At 42.0% G+C, this 16885-nt stretch overlaps 1 protein-coding gene across 1 annotated transcript in view; it reads right to left on the bottom strand.

Moving 5' to 3' along the window:
- Positions 1–16885, bottom strand: part of LOC136877107 (lachesin) — a 1203705-nt gene that overhangs the window by 243288 nt on the left and 943532 nt on the right. The gene's annotated exons all lie outside the window — the stretch shown is intronic.

Below are 16885 nucleotides of genomic sequence, written 5' to 3' on the forward strand. Positions count from 1 at the left end.
AAATACTCTCATAAAACGTGCATTTACAATCCGGTTTGTGTGATTATCCCAATTAATATATTTCCTTTTATTAACATCTAGGTACTTACAGTGATCCCCTGAAGTAAGAAACCTTGGTCTTAAACTTCACAACCTCTGAGATTGAGAACATAAATTCACTTCCAGTATGACGACGCACTGTCGCATGAGTACTTGTATAATTCACTACGTAACTTACAGAATCGATATATTTCCCTCTTCTTGTGACAAACAACTAAGGAGTCCAGTCGAAAAGAGGCTCGTGCCTCATGACTAGTGATTAGGCGGTAGTTGTATAAACACGCAGCACTTACCATCGTCTGTTATAGTTTTGAGCTGCAACCATGTAACTCGTACCTGTTCCATGTAAATAAGCTGAACAAAATATGTTGTTCATGAACTTGAGACATCCGTAGTTAAAACGTAGTTGGCTAATATGAATGAAATAAAGACCACATGATTTAGGAATGAGCAGACTCCACTGCAGTTAGTACTATCCAGTACTTATACTTCCTGTTACCATTCCTTGTGGTGTGATAACAATACAGAAACCCTTGAACTGGAAAACTCGGACGAGGACCTGCTTTGTCAAACCATTCCTTGGTCACTTTCTTACAATGACATACACCTTTAATCAGTCGAAGAAACTTGTACCAATTCTTACTGCAATACCCACAATCTTACTGAAATTCTTACTTCCGAAAACCTAATGAGCACAGGCCACAAAGATTATATTTTAGTTAATATTTAATACAAATTGTGTGGATTCGAATCCCACTGTCGTCAGCCCCATTTTCACACAAGGCAAATGCTGGGGCTGTACCATAATTAAGGACAAGGCCGCTTCTTTCTCACTCCTAGGCCTTTCCCATTCCATCGTCACCATAAAACCTATCGATGTCGGGGCGGCGTAAAACTAACTGTAAACACAGAAAATAATTTGTTGTTGTTGTTGTTGTTGCTATTTGCTTTACGTCGCAACAACACATATAACCCCACTGTTGGCAATGGTTTCCCATTTTCAAACAAGGCAAGTGCTGGGAATGTACCTTAAGACCATGGAATCCTCCTACCCAGTCTTCGGCCTATCCTATCCGATCGTCGCCTTAAGAGCTGACTATGTCGGTACGACGTAAAATAAATAACAAAAGAAAAATTAATAGTGAAAGGAATCTGTTTCCCATGATGTAAGATTGAAGTAAATCATTTGAAATCTGATGGTATTGCATCCAATCGGAGCTTAGCTTTCTCATGCGTGTGCGGAAAGAGGGGAAGGAATGGGGAAGTGAACCCATAGTTAACTGAGGTAGTGGGTACATTTCCAGTGATGAGACAGGAAATGAATATTTACAGGAGTGTGTAAATATAATTCCTTGTAGAGAAAGAAACATATTTAAACTTCCGATGTTGATTATTATTATTATTATTATTATTATTATTATTATTATTATTATTATTATTATTATTATTATTATTATTATTATTTACAAGGAATGGGAGGGAAGCAGCCGTGGCCCCAGGATTTGCCTGAAAATGAAAAAGCACGGAAAACCATCTTCAGGGCTGCCAACGGAGGGGTTCGAACCCATCTCCCGAACGCAAGCTCACAGTTGCGCGTCGTCCCTAACCACACAGCCAACTCACTCAGAGAAGTATTATTATTATATCTTCACCAAACCAAACCTCACAATACTACAGCCCTTGAAAGGCCTTGGCCTACCAAGCGACCGCTGCTCGGCCCGACGGCCTGCAAATTATGAGGTGTCGTGTGGTCAGCACGACGAATCCTCGGCCGTTATTCTTGGCTTTCTAGATCGGGGCCGCCATCTCACCGTCAGATAACTCCTCAATTCTAATAACGTAGGCTGAGTGGACCTCGAACCAGCCCTCAGGTCTAGGTAAAAATCCCTGACCTGGCCGGGAATCGAACCCGGTGCCTCCGGGTAAGAGGCAGGCACGCTACCCCTACAGCATGGGACTGGCTTATATCTTCACCGCGAATAATAATTACATTATTATTATTATTATTATTATTATTATTATTATTATTATTATTATTATTATTATTACTTGGCATCATTATAGTCCCGGAATTGCTAATATTCATGTCATACTTGCAGCATTTCGTTTAAGTTCGGCGTCCGCCCCTCAGGAAAGGGAGGAAGGAAATTATTTATAATATGGACTGCGTGCTACATTTTCACCCAAGTAAATACCACTTTTCCATTTCTTACCTTTCATTAAATAACCATGTAGTAAAGGTGACAGATTGTAGCCTTGTGTAACCTCAAACAACTTCGAGTCACGGATTTACTGATCAATCAATGACCGCTGCAGCCTGATTTTCGACACAAATACTGATATTAAAATAAGGACTTTAATATTAGACAGCGTCAGCTAAGTTATATAATACATATAATTTCATAAACAGTAATGTTTTTTAATGGTTTGGTGGATATCTTGACTTCCATGTGAATCACACACAATCACGTACAATACCGATATAAAATTGTCTGTGCAACAAATGCGCTAACACTGTATTCAAAGAGACACGAGTTCTTTTACGTGTTAGTGAATCTACCAACACCGAGCTCGATAGCTGCAATCGCTCAAGTGAGGCCAGTATCCAGTATTCGAGAGATAGTAGGTTCGAACCCCACTGTCGGCAGCCCTGAAGATGGTTTTCCGTGGTTTCCCCATTTTCACACCAGACAAATGCTGGAGCTGTACCTTAATTAAGGCCACGGCCGCTTCCTTCCCACTCCTAGCCCTTCCCTGTCCCATCGTCGCCATAAGACCTATCTGTGTCGGTGCGACGTAAAGCAAATGGTAAAATGGAATCTACCAACACGAAGCTGACGTACTTCAGCACCTTCAGATGTCATCGGACTGAGCCAGGATCGAACTTGCCGGCTTGAACTCAGAAGGTCAGAACTCTACCGTCTGAACTTCTGAGTAGTTGGCCGTGCGGTTAGGGGTGCGCAGCTGTGAGCTTACATTCGAGAGATAGTAGGTTCGAACCGCACTGTTGGCAACCCTAAATATGGTTTTCCGTTTTTCCCATTTTCCCCTTAACTAAGACCACGGCCGCTTACTTTCCAGTCCAGTTGAGTGGCTCAGACAATTGAGGCGCTGGCCTTCTGATATCAACTTGGCAGGTTCGATCCTGGCTCAGTCTGGTGGCATTTGAAGATGCTCAAATACATCAGCCTCGTATCGGTAGATTTACTGGCACGTTAAAGAACCCCAGCGGGACTAAATTCCGGCACATCGGTGTCTTCGGACACCGTAAAGGTAGTTACTGGGACGTAAAGCCAACAAAAAAAAATAGTAGCTTATTTCCCACGCCCAGCCCTTTCCTGTCGCACCGTCGCCGTAAGACCTATCCGTGTCGGTGCGACGTAAAGCCAATTGTAAAAAAGAACTACTAAGCCCGCCGGCGGTCCAGCGGTACGATGGAAGGCAACACATAATTATAACCTCGCTGAAATAAATGATCACAACCATTCTACTTCATCGCTTATCTACCAGTTTAAAACAGGTAAGATAATGATTCATGTATTGAATATTTTATGTCGGACATTGAGCGACGGTATAATTACCGCTTACAATATTCTTCCACAATACCGTCAATTTGCACTTCTACTTTACAAAATTATTCACGCTCACCCAATAAACTCGGCTCTGAATTCATTGCCACATTGAGCTTTCCAGAACATTACGACAGCTCCATTCTTCGCGAATGGAATAAGCCACGCGATTGCGAGGGTTGGATTTTGAAAAGAGGCGTGTGTCATACAAAGTGAAGTGATGTTGCTATCAGCTGTTCCTATCGATCACATCGTAAATGGGGCGGGAGGAGAAACAATTAACAATGTAATGCTAGCAGCTATCCCTATTAGCGAGTTAAGTGGCCTCATTACAATATTGTCGAGCAGGCCGTGTGCAAAGTAAAAGATACATGTGGAGGGAAATGATCCTTCTGTCACGATATATGGTCATGCGTGACCCACGCCTTATCCCAGGCAAGGTTTCGTCTGAAGTGATTATTGATTCATTTTCAGGATTTTCCCAGTAGAAGTAATAAAAGCCGGCTCCGTGGTGTAGGGGTAGCGTGCCTGCCTCTCGCCCGGAGGCCCCGGGTTCGATTACCTCGACCTGAGGGCTGGTTTGAGGTCAACTCAGCCTACATGATCAGAATTGAGGAGCTATCTGACGGTGAGATGGCGGTCCCGGTCTGACCACACGAACCCTCGTAATCTGCAGGCCTTCGGGTTGAGCAGCGGTCGCTGGGAAGGCCAAGGCCCTTTCATGGATGTTAAGTACCGTGGGGAGGGGGGTTAGAAGTAATAATATATAATAATGTCGTGTGGCCTCCTAATAGGCCTGGTGCAGGTCTTTCACGATGACTCCTTGAGGCGACCTGCGCGTCTATGAGAATGGAGCCCTACGTCACACACACCCAGGCCCCGTGCCATTGGAATTAACCAAATGAAGGTTAAAATCCCAGACACGCTCGGGAATCGAATGTGGGACCCATGGATCGAAGGCCATTTAGCCAGTAAACCCATGTCCTCCTCTTCAGTTGATGCAGCTCTTGTCAGGCACGCTCCCAATGGAGGTGAGCCGTATGTACCATTTCGACCACATACCAAGCCTCCTGTCATTCTTAAATTTCTGGCAGTAACGGGAATCGAACCCGAGACACCGCGGACGACAGCTAATAGCGCTAACCGTTACGCTATGAAGGCGGACAAAATAATAATGACGAGGATGTATTTAAAACCATTGGCCCAGAGGAGTGCGACAGGCTTCGGCAGCCGCACAATTCCTATCCTCGCCACTAGATGGGGTTTTACTCATTCCATTCCTGAGCCGATCGAATCACTGGAAACAGGCTGTTGATTTTCATGTATTTGAAATTTAACTTTTTCTTTAGAATTTGCTTTATATCGCACAGACACACATAGGTCTTATAGCGACGATACGATAGGGTTAGGAGCAGGATGGAGGCGGTCGTGGCCTCAATTAAGGTACATCCCCAACATTTTCCTGGTGTGAAAATGGTAAACCACGGAAAACCATCTTCAGGGCCGCTGAAAGTGGGATTCGAACCTATTATCTCCCGAATGCAAACTGACAGCTACGTACCCTAAAGCATGTGAACACTACCTCGATATAAACCCTATTGACGTGTCTGCCTGTTAGGAATCTTGAAGAATTATCAGATCGAGTGAGGGCTTCAAGTGAAAATTACGGTTCTGATCTTAATATAGACGATATGGGAGCAATACCACGTATCTGACAGTGCACTCCTATCCATTACATTCCATAATCCTGGACTGGAAGCGTAGTATTTTATGGACATAGTACGCTATATTTTAAATAACAGTTAACGTAAAGAGTCCCGCTTTATCGCGACTGAAACACACTATAGCATGTACGGAAGTACTACTTAAAGAACATACACGAAATATTATTTTCAACAATAATGGCTCATGACTGTCCCAGAGCTCCTCTACCCCCCGGCTTTTATAGCCTGAGCGGGTATCGCGTGTATTATTTGGAGCACTGGGCGCAGCCCGCGAGCCAGCGAAGGCAAAAGCGACAGGCCCTAAAATAAGTGACCTGTCAGTACATTTATTAGTTTAATATATATTTACAAATTGAGTTCCACCTTCTACTGACCCCTCACTTGAGAGGTTTACATATCACTTGTGCATTATACATCTAGGCCTAAAGGCCCACAAAAGCATTACAAAGGTTATAACAGTAGCAATCAAGAAAAAGATAATAAAACAGGCTAAGCTTATCTGATTGATGAAAGCGGCGTCTTGGTACCTGTCTTCTTCTTTATAGGTTGATTCTTCTGCGGAGGTGGTCGCAAGGCCGGATCGTTCCTCATGGATGAGAGTCCTGTTAAGGAACGGTGAAGAGTCCCAGCCGGAGACGGGGACGGGCTCCTGTTGTCTCGGTGGGTGATTCTTCTCCGTCTTGAGACTAGGTGGGTGCTGTTTGTGCCTTCGTCCCCCGTGATCCGCGGCCCCGTCCTCGGCTCCTGCCGCGAGAGACCTGGGGCTGACGAGGCGTCGTTTGAAAAGTAAACCCCTCCGGGACCCATGCAAGGGTCTCGGAGGTGGCCTGGTCGAGCTGTATAGCATGGGCCCATCCGCGACTTGTAGCAACATACAATAAGTTCGCCCTGGTGGCGAAATAGGTCTTCTGTGCTGGATCTAAGTTGTCCCATGCTGAGAGGCCCCACAATACTGAGTCGATGTCGTGTTTGTCGCGTCCTGTTGGTATCATGAGAAGCTGTTGTTTTAGATACTGCGCCAGTTGCAGGACACGTTGTGGGTCCGGGTTGGTCCATCCTGCTGTGAGTTCTAATGGCTGAAGACTGCGCCATGGGGATGGTTGCTGTGGCTGCGGTGCTTGAACGTTGGCTTGATCTGGTAGAGTCTGCTGTTGCTGGAGCTGTTGACGTTGATCCATGACTGTTACATTGGGGTCGTCGTCGTCGTAGGTTTCTAGATTTTGTAGGCGTTCGTTGAATGTTGCCTGTTGTACCGTCAATTCTTTGAGAAGTGTATGAATTTCAGTAATGGCACGTGCTGTGGAGAGATCTTGTGTGCCTGTAGCCATGCGGAGTGTGTGGCTATCTGTGTCCTCTTGGAGGCGATCCTTGGAGGACTCACGACTGCGGGTCGTCTTCTTTGGAGTGACGCCGGATGCTGTGCGAGACTCTGGAAAGGTGTCCAAGAAGGACATTTCAGTTATCATTGATGAAAAAGGGGAGGGTCTTCACAAGGCAGAAGTATTCAGTCAGCCGTATGTAAAGATTGTTGGATACAAGGACAATGTTCAGATAGGTGAGGTGACATTTACTAAAGTATTAAAATATATGTGTGATAACAACGATATTTACAATTAGATACAAAAGATGAATACAAGAAAAGCAGCTAGAATTGATAAGATTTCGTGGGATATACTAAAGGCAATGGGTTGGGATAAATGACTATATCTGAAGTAATTATTTGATTATTGTTTGCTTGAAGGACCTGTACCAAACGAATGGAGAGCTGCTGTAGTAGGCCATGTGTATAAAGAAAAAATGATAGACATAAAGCAAAAAATTGCAGGCCAGTCAGTTTGACAGGCATTGCATGTAAGCTTTTGGAAATCATTCTTTCTGATTATATTAGACATGTTTGCGAAATTAATACTGGCTCCAGAGAAGGCAGTTTGGGTTTATGAAACGTTATTACATTGAAGCTCAGTTTTTAGAATTCCAGCAGGATATAGCAGATATCTCGGATTCAGGAGGTCAAATGGACTGCATCGCGATTGTTTTTATAGGGCACACCATGGGAGACTACTGGCAAAAATGAGTGTAATTTGACTATGTGATGTTTGGGACATCACTGTATGTTTTCAATTATTGAACTATATAATTAATTGATAAGATGTATATATTTAATCACTGATATGTCATTTTAAATTAAGAGACAGTTGAAACATTATGAACGACCACTTTTCGAACTTCGCTACCTGACGCTTTATTTCAGCGGGAAAGTTCAGCCTATGTGAATGAACGTAATGAAGCAACGTGATGGATTCAGAGCAATACATAGGAGAAGGGATGAGACCTCGAATCTTACTGGACCATGTGATAAGTATGGCTGATGGAAGGAGACTTTTGAACCGATATACTTCGAAGACAAGAGCTGCAGAAGACAGTCTTATTCTCACTCTTAGACACTGAGACACTCTTAGAAGACACTCTTACTACGATTCTACGTCTCCACATCGGAGAAGATTTTAACTTATTTCACTTCGCACCTGAGTAGTACCGTAGGATACTACTCAAAAGTTACTCTCATTGGGACTTGTTATCTCAATGACGAGAGGTATAGTCAACGGGAGACTGGTTTTGACTAGTACAGGGAAGGAGAGCTTTTATTATGAATTTAGCTACGCTACTGTACCGTAATACGGAAGAATACAAGTGCATTCTCTCCAATAACAAAATCCATGGTGGTTTTGCATTTAAAATGAGGACTCATTACGACTTTATGTAAGGAATAAAGTAGGAAGTGTTAAAGGCAGGAAAAGCATAAGTAGGACTGGAATCCAACAACAGATGAGGCAGCCGGTACGAGAGATCCACCCATCATCAGCTTCAAGACAACAGAATCTACATATGGTAAGCTAAAGGCATACGTTACTGCAAGTCTTCGCGCAACAGTTCATTTTCTTAGAATTAATTTCATTCAAATTTTTTTTGCTTTCGTAAGTTCAGATTTCGTTAATACGCCGTTACGTCACGTTTTTCATCCTAATAAATAGCTGTTTTAATTTGTATTTTATGAAATGATTATTAATGACCCTTAAATTCCAAGTTAGTGCACTTAATGATTTGTGTTCCGTCACCCAAGCCCTAGGAGTTTTTGAGTCTCATTACGTATTATTATTATTATTATTATTATTATTATTATTATTATTATTATTATTATTATTATTATTATTATTAATTATCAACTTTCGTTTTCAAGCCATAAGCTTGAAGGCTGGCGCCCATGGGATATTGTTTATGGAGAAACAATGAGATATCATTTATTTATATTAATATTAAAGTGACCCGCCACGTTATAATTTTGTCAAACATCTGTGGGCCGAGTGGGTTCGTCACAACTAGACAAAAGATTGACGGAATAGGTAGCTACATTTCTAGAAAATAGATCTCAGAGAATTAGAGTAGGCGAAACTTTACCTGACCCTGTACTAATTAAGACAGGAATTCTTCAAGGAAGCATTATTGGACGTTTATATTCTCTTACATATACACATGATATGAGTAAAGAAGTGGAATCAGGGTAAGGCATTTTGCGGATAATGTTATTCTGTATAGAGTGATAAATAAGTTACAAGATTGTGAGCAATTGCAAAATGACCTCGATAATGTTGTGAGATAGATAGAAGGCAATGGTACGATGATAAAAGTGTTAAAATTCAGGCTATGAGTTTCACAAGTAGGAAAAGTTCTCACAGTTTTAATTACTGCCTTGATAAGGTGAATGTTCTCTTTGGGGATCATTGTAGGTACCTAGGTGTTAATATAAGGAAAGATAAGAATAATCACGTAAATGGGATTGTAAATATAGGGTACAGTTCTCTGCACATGGTTATGAGGCTGTTTAGGGTTGTAGTAAGGATGTGAAGAAGACGGCAATTAAGTCTCTGGTAAGACCCCAACTAGAATATGGTTCCATTGTATGGGACCCTCACCAGGATTATTTGATTCAAGAATGGTAAAACCAAAGAAAAGCAGCTCGATTTGTTGTGTGTCATTTCCGACGAAAGGGTAGCGTTACAAAAATGCTGCAAAGTTTTGACCGCGAATACTTGGAAGAAACGAGACGAGACGCTCGACTAAGTTGTATGTTCCGAGCGTACACAGGAGAGATGATCTGGAATGACGTTAGTAGACGTATAAGTTTGAGTGGTGTCTTCAAAAGTAAGAAATATTACAATAAGAAGATGATTTGTCGTTCAAGAGAACAAATTGGGGTAAATATTAATTTGTAGGAAGGGGAGTTAGGGACTTGAATAATTTACCAATAGAGATCTTCAATAAACTTTTAATTTATTTGCAATCATTTAAGAAAAGGCTAGAAAAACAAGAGATAGGTAATATGGCACATGGGAGACTGTCCTGAATGCTGATCAGTAGTGACTGATATAACGTTTATTTTATATTCACGGCATGAGAAAAACACGAAATTGGTTACAACAATAAATTGTGTAAAATATTCCGCTATTTACATTGGAAACGGACTGGTGTCCTTCGTCATTCAGGCGTCAGGTCTATGTGTTCTGACACCGTGAGTAACCGGTTCAAGTCCCATTGGTCGAAAAGTGCTTAATTGATTCGAGTCCCATTGGTCGAAAAGTGCTTCACCATCCGAATATTGGCCGGCATGATAGGAGAGCAGGTGGTGGTATATAATTTCCAGTCACTAGATAGTGTATCAAAAGCCTGGATTACATTCCAAACCACTCCACATTGTTCATATGGGGTGAGGGCATATGATGATTTTGTTCGTGATTCATCCGTCGGATCCGGAGGTGAAACGCTGAGCAGACACTTTGGTACTCTTCTACAATAGTAGGTTATGTGCCGGCAACGGATTTCACCCCCTCTCTTCTTACTAACATACATCACGTTATTCATTTCATCTCATTAACTTCTCTGATGAGGTTGACGTCGGGAAGTGTATCCGGTCATAGAAACTCGCTACGAAGCTTCGTCTCAATTCACAACTGACCCCGTGGACAAACGGGGCAAGGGTTGGGCATAAACTGAGTGATTGACAGTGCACAGCGTTCTTTTTATATACACTTGGGGGAAAATATCCAAACATCGCGAAATAATGGATATAGATATGAAACTTTGGCAGTATATTTGTGGAGATAACATATTTTAATTGATTGCAGGTGCAAGGCTACAGGTTAATATCCGCGCGAGAATAGCCATCGCAAATGTACCATGCTGGTCCGTTAATAACCGGTGTAATCGCCTGACCTTTGAATGCAGTCATGCAAACGTGCATGCATTGTATCATACAGATGACGGATGTCAGCTTGCGGGATGGAGTTCCATGCCTGTTGCACTTGGTTGGTCAATACAGGGAGGTTAATACCGGTTGTGAATGACGCAGGAATTGTTGCCCAATGATGTCACATACACGTACGTGCTCGACTGGGGATAAAATCGGGGGATCGAACAAGCAAAGGCAACATATTGACACTCTGTACAGCAGGTTGGATTGCAACAGCAGCATGGGGGTGTGTATTATTCTGTTGGAAAAGAGCCTCGGGAATTCTATTCATGAATGGCAGCACAACAGTTCGAATCACCAGATGGACGTACACATCTGCAGTCAGGATGCGTGGGATAACCACGAGAATGCTCCTGCTGTCATAGAAAATTGCTCCCCAGACCAGAAATGCATGTGTAGGTCCTGTGTGTCGACGCCGAAGACAGGTGGAATGCAGGTGCTCAATTGGCCTCCTCTTAACCAACACACCACGATCACTGTCACCAAGGCAGAACCGGCTTTCATCGGAAAACACAACGGACCTCCACACCATCCTCCAATGAGCTCTCTTTTGACACCTTCAAGTAACCGATTTCGAACTCTTCGATGCGTCACTGTGGTGCCAACTGCCACTCGAATTGCTGCTGAACACGAAGTCCGCTACGCCATAGCCATGCACTGAATACGGCGGTTCTCCCTCTCGGTGGTGCCACAGGGACGTCCGGAGCCCGGTCTTCTTCCGAATTTCCCTTCTCGTGACCATTGTTACCAGCACGCATGCACGATGGAGACATTTCTGCCAAGTCGTTCTGCAATAACGCGGAAGGAAAATCCATCTTCACGTAGCCCCATCGAACGGCCTCGTTCAACAGCTGTGAGCTGTTGATGCTCGCCTCTTCATCATCGAACAGGCATTCTTGACCCACTCATGGTCACTCCGTCCAGTCTCACAGGTAACTAACGCTCTCACTCACTACAGTCAATACTTAAAGCAAACCTCGTGTGCAACGTCATGGGGCCGCAACCAGCTCCACGCTAATGCGATTTGTGAGAAATTTGAATCAACAAAATCTTCCAGATGTATAAACATGCTACCAACGTTCGTTAATCTAGCACAACCCCTTCTTGGTGTTTCGATATATTTTTCCGCCAGTGCATCTGAAGTACACTAGTGTTCAAAACTCAAGCATAAGTTACGAGTAAGCAGGGCAACGGGAAATAGGTCGTAAGTCGCACGACATATGCACGTATCAACCTTACGTGTTCACTCTGTATAGGAAAGGAGTGTTCCCTGCTTTGATTAGCGGCGTAACCGCAAGGTAAACACAGCCAAGCCCTGCGCCCCATATTCCCTCAGTCGTGTTTGTCCTGCTTTAGTGTGCGGAGTGTAGCCTCGTGGTGAACGTGACAACATAATGGCACAACGACACCATTTGGACCCCGTTTTGCAGGGTGAAATACTCGGCCGCCTGAAAGCAGACCAGACACAGACAGAAGTCACCGTATCCTTGAATGTGCCACAAAGTGTCATTTCCAGGCTTTGGAGACGATTTCGAAACACAGGAGACTTTAGCCGTAGGCCAGTACCATATCGACCAAGAGTAACCACCCCACAGCAGGAACGATATCTGGCCATAACCGCCCGACGAAATCGGAGTGTACCTGCAAGACAATTGTCGATGGAGCTTGCAGCCGTCTCAGGGGTTGCCGTTTCCCGGCAAACTGTATACCGGAGGCTCAGAACAGCAGGGCTGCTTGTCCGACGTCCAGCGGTGTGCGTCCCACTCACTCCAGCACAGAGATGGGCCCATTTACTGTGGAGCCGGCAGCATCGAAACTGAACCATGAATGAATGGAGGCATGTGCTCTTCACATAGGAATCCCGCTTCAGTTTGCAGAACGATTCCCGTCGCACATTAATATGGAGAGAACCAGGTAGCCGATAACCACAGGAACATCGTGGAACGGGACCATTATGATAGTGGTGGCGTCATGGTGTGGGGCGGCGTCATGTTGAATGGCCGTATGGACCTGCACATCACCATGGGAGGTGCGAAGAACACTCTTAACATTCGGAGATACGGGGATGAGGTACTGAGACTACGTGTTCGACTTTTCAGAGTTGCGGTTGGTCCAGACTTCCCCTTAATGGACGCTAATGCCCGACCGCACCGCGATGCTCTCGTGGATGAATTTCTGGCTGGGGAAGACATTCATCGCTTGGACTGGCCATCGAGGTCTGCGGATCTGAATCCTATAGTACATGCCTGGGATGAATTGGAAAGGCGAATTGCATCCCGTCAGCCTCCACTAAGGACCCTCCAAGACCTTCGCATTGCCCTTTTGGAAGAATGGGATCGACTGCCACAAGAGCTCTTGGACCATCTGACAGAGAGCATGCCACGTCGCTGCGAAGCATGTGTGACCGTTAGGGGTAACCTTACACCCTATTAACAGCATATTTTGTTGTGCAAGACTTTGCCAAGTTTCGTTAGTTGTTCTCAAAGGTGTACCTTAGCTATCAGAACCTTTCTGACACTGTTTTTTTTGGACAAGTTGTGTGATACATGGTGTGTGATTCAGCTTCCGTCTGTTCAGCAATCCCTTTGGCATTCCTATACGGCGGTATGGCCTCGTTTAGAGATTATGCTTAACTTTTGGACACTAGAACATTTTAATTATGCCCTTAATTTGTTTATTTAATAAGAAATTACACTATCAAATTTAGAAACGAGTATACTTTGTAAATTATTTAAAGCAACAACGATACCGTATTGTTTTCCTAAAATATGGAAAATATAAAACAATCTTATTGTCTTATATCATAACCGCAATCATAATAAAAGGAATATACAAACATTTCTGTAAATTTAATGCAATAATACTCCAATTTATTTTATGTGTGTTACATATTTCATGAATATTACATATTTTTTAAATATTTATTATGTTCATACTTCACACTTTATTACATAAAAATCCTAGCCAACTGATAAATAAATGAAAAATGACATGGAAAAAGCACTAAGTCACATGAACAAATTGCTAAAATACAGGTGCCGCATGAAAGTTAACAAACAGAAGACCAAGAATGACTTTTACAGCAGATAGTTATCAAATTGAAAATGCGCTGAAGGATGGAGAAAACTAGATCAAGTAAAGGAATTCAGATATCTAAGAAGTCTGATCACATCGGACGGGAAATGTAGGAGAGAAGTAAATTCCCGGATTGTACAGGCGAAGGAAATATTCTAAAAAAACAAGTCTCTGTCTAAGTCGATTCACATAGAACTACGAAAGAAACTTCGTGCACAAATTTGTGTTGAGTGTTGTAAGCTATGTGTCAGAGACATGGACCCTACGAAAATTGAAAGTGCTGAAACTCGAGGTCTTTGAGATGTGGTGCTGGTGTTGTCTCCTAAGAAGAAATAGCTTCGTTTGCCACTTGCTTCGTCATTATGACTGTTACACCAACCTGTTCAAATATAGGAACTTCAAATTATTCAAAATAAAGCATTCAGAACCATTTATTGTTTTCCATTCTTAATGTCCAGACACATCATATACCTTTCAACAGGCATTGCGCCGGTTATTTAATCTATTGCCTACACTTTGATAACACTTGCATTCGAAATTTAACTTAGTTTGGCTCGGGCAAAAATAAAACTCCAGTTCACCAGTAATTCTTCTATTCATGATTATGCAACACGGCAATCTAGAAACTTGCATGACCCTAGAATGGATACATTGAAGTATGGAACTAACGGTGTATTGTATAGGGCTATAATAGCAATTAATTTCATTCCAGACTCGATAGAAGCTTGTCAGGATTTCCATAAATTCAAAAGAAATATTAAGAAACATTTACGGTCGATGATGTTATATGTTAGGTCCCTTTAAACAACACGTGCCATCATCATCTAGAAATATTTAAGGGAAAAATTTAATGTTGTTGGATTTAGTCTGTTGAGATGAACTTATTATCAGGTTTCACTTAGATATATATGGTTCTGTTCATACATAAACACTCAATTGTATCCTTGAAAAATGTTATATTTTACACTTAATATTTATACAATTTTGTCAATAATTCAATTTGCCTTTAAAATGGCAACTGTGCCAGCTCCTCAATGTACCGTCCCAATACGAGCATTAGCTTATGGGTTCTTTGAAACAGTAAGATAAATAAAATAAATGGGAGGTAGAAGAACCAAAGGAAGACCTAGAGTGCAATTTATAGACAACATTAAAGGCAAGCACATCTACTCGTATTGCCACTTGAAGCTGTTGAGCAAGGAACTGAAATGCTTGGAAGATACGCAAATCTTAGGGTTGAGGAAAATAAGGAGAGAAGATTGTTATTGTATTGTGGCTGTTATCACTATTCCTCAATGTCATTTATTCTTAAATTGCACGTGGATGTTTTTCAAGATAAAAGTAGATACAATGTTCTTTCCTTGGTTGCTTGAAGTCCCGTAGCTGTAAGCTGAGAGCATTCATTCAGCAATAAATACTCTCTCCCTAGTAGGTGATTATCCGTGACTAGGAGAGAAGAGATTGTTATTCATTCATTCACACTGTCTGTTGTAATTGAAGGATAATTCTGTGCAGACATGTGTCATAAATAAATAAAACAAATACGATATGGTGTTTCGAATGGATTATCTTACCATCTTTCAAAAGTCCGACTATCTCTGCTGGGTTCGAACATGCGACGCTGGGGATCCAGAGTCCCAAAATCTATCGCCGATCCACAGAATGAGGTCCGTCATTCAAAGAAGTGTTATGTGAAGATTCTGCCAGCTATACAATTGCCACTCTGACAAAAGTGATCTTATAAACCAATAATTCACACAACGGAATATAGACCATACAAGAACGAAAGTAACTCCAAACAGCAATTATACGCTAGTTTGTTTAAAAATGCTTTCCAACACTTTTCTTTTTACACCTACGGATACGTAAATCCCATCACATAGTATAAATTCTCTTTAGGAAGCTGGAATTAACAGCGGGTACAAAGTTATATTGTATTTAGTATTATATTGCGAGAGTTATCACAACTAGACTTTTTAATTTCATGGGACTTGACTCTGGATCTAATTTTGCGCAACGACAGTCACGTCAATGCCGATATATTCTCTCTCCCTCTTCGTACCTCCTCTCTTTCTCTCCGTAAATCCGTTCCTCTACGCGCCCCGCTTCAGGTCGTTACGTCCCAAAATAGCTATACAAAGAGCAAGTGAGGAACATACTGGAAATATCGGAAATTTAACATTCTTCAGATATCTCTTGTGGAAGTGGAGAGGGTGTTGATGGTTGGATTGGCTCTTGGAGGAGAATCAGCTGTTAAAAAAACCGGCAAAACGATGAGATTATAAACGTTTTTATATGAATGACTGAAAAGCCCGGTGTAAGAACTTGTGTTCCAGCGAGTAAGATGGTAAAAGATTCCTTCGTTTCGAGAAAAGAAAACAGGAGCTACTGTTCTTTCTCCTCCTCCTCCTCCTCCTCCTCCTCCTCCTCCTCCTCCTCCTCCTCCTCCTCCTCCTCCTCCTCCTCCTTACAATTCCCAATTAACCCGTATGAACGATTTCATAGCCTTAATGAACACCATGATAGAAACATCAAAGTGCTCAACACGACATTGCTCGCTATCCTAAGGATAAATCCTCTACTTAAACAATTCCTTCACTACTATAGCAAGCAGTGAATGGAACCTCCTTCCGCAGATTGGGGGGATATCAAACCAAGGAGGATTCAAAAGAGAGTTCTCAAAATATCCCCACGAGACGAGCTCATAATGCGTTATTTCTTCTTATTATTATTACATCATTTATGGATATTGTTCGAGCAATAGTACTGAGCTGTGGTCCCTTGCAGACTCATCCTTATCCCGATCCCCATTCTGTACTGATATTCTCCCACAGTAATAACATTATAACTGTAACATTTATCATTGTGACAAATTTCAAGAATTGGGCATTAAATTGTAAATAATAGTCGGTTTATCTATATTATTACTACTACTATTATTATTATTATTATTATTATTATTATTATTATTATTATTATTATTATTATTATTATTATTATTATTATTATTATTATTGTCATCATCATCATTATAATCCATTGTATATTCAATTCTTCGCAGGTATTATATTATTGTATTTAGGAAGCAAATTGTAAATTTTATTGTCTATTAAAGTAGATATTTCATGTACAGTAGGATAGCATATTAGCATAGACATTTGTTTCAGTCTCGT

The sequence above is a fragment of the Anabrus simplex genome, chromosome 7, assembly GCF_040414725.1.
Source record: "Anabrus simplex isolate iqAnaSimp1 chromosome 7, ASM4041472v1, whole genome shotgun sequence".
Lineage (NCBI taxonomy): Eukaryota > Metazoa > Arthropoda > Insecta > Orthoptera > Tettigoniidae > Anabrus > Anabrus simplex.